The following is a 251-nucleotide window of genomic DNA, read 5'->3' as shown; positions in this document are numbered from 1 at the left end:
GAAAAAAAAAAAAAAAAAAAGACTCATTCTAAATCCTGCTCTTTAGGCTTCAACTGAAAACCACACATTTATTTTATTATTTAATCCATATTTAAAACACTCCCTTTCCCTCTGGTGGCTCCACCCAAGCTTTTCGTGTGTTTTTGGTCTTCTTGTCTAGTAGAGCCTAGCAGCAGCCTAACAGTGGTGGCTGGGGAGGCGGTTTCCACCGCCCATTCCCTAGAAAAGAGCTTTTTTTTTTTTTTTTTTTT

The sequence above is a fragment of the Cucurbita moschata genome, unplaced genomic scaffold, assembly GCF_002738365.1.
Source record: "Cucurbita moschata cultivar Rifu unplaced genomic scaffold, Cmos_1.0 Cmo_Scf00009, whole genome shotgun sequence".
Taxonomy (NCBI): domain Eukaryota; kingdom Viridiplantae; phylum Streptophyta; class Magnoliopsida; order Cucurbitales; family Cucurbitaceae; genus Cucurbita; species Cucurbita moschata.
Note: the sequence above shows the minus strand (reverse complement) of the source record.